This window comes from Octopus bimaculoides, chromosome 7 (assembly GCF_001194135.2).
Source record: "Octopus bimaculoides isolate UCB-OBI-ISO-001 chromosome 7, ASM119413v2, whole genome shotgun sequence".
Lineage (NCBI taxonomy): Eukaryota > Metazoa > Mollusca > Cephalopoda > Octopoda > Octopodidae > Octopus > Octopus bimaculoides.
The window spans coordinates 57,743,799-57,744,219 of NC_068987.1; positions in this window are offsets into that span (position 1 = coordinate 57,743,799).

Below are 421 nucleotides of genomic sequence, written 5' to 3' on the forward strand. Positions count from 1 at the left end.
ATATATATATATATATATATATATATATATATACGTAGTAAAATTGAATAAGGAGACTAATTCTCGGGGTGTTAAACAATTTATATCTTGAATTCTTCTACATATGTTTCGACGGATGCACTCCAAAATGTCCGACAAGATAAGTTATGGTCAGCAATGCATGAATCTCATGAGGAAGGATATAAATAACAAACCCATCAAACAGACATGTTAGCAGAAATAGAAAGTCCTATAAAATGTAACGTATTTATATATTCATATGCACCCAAGGGTACGGACACTCAAATATGTGACGTGCAAATATAAACATTATATACCTACAAGAAACACAAAAGTATACAAACACATATACATACACACGCATTAATACACACACACACACACACACACACACACACACACACACACACACACACACACA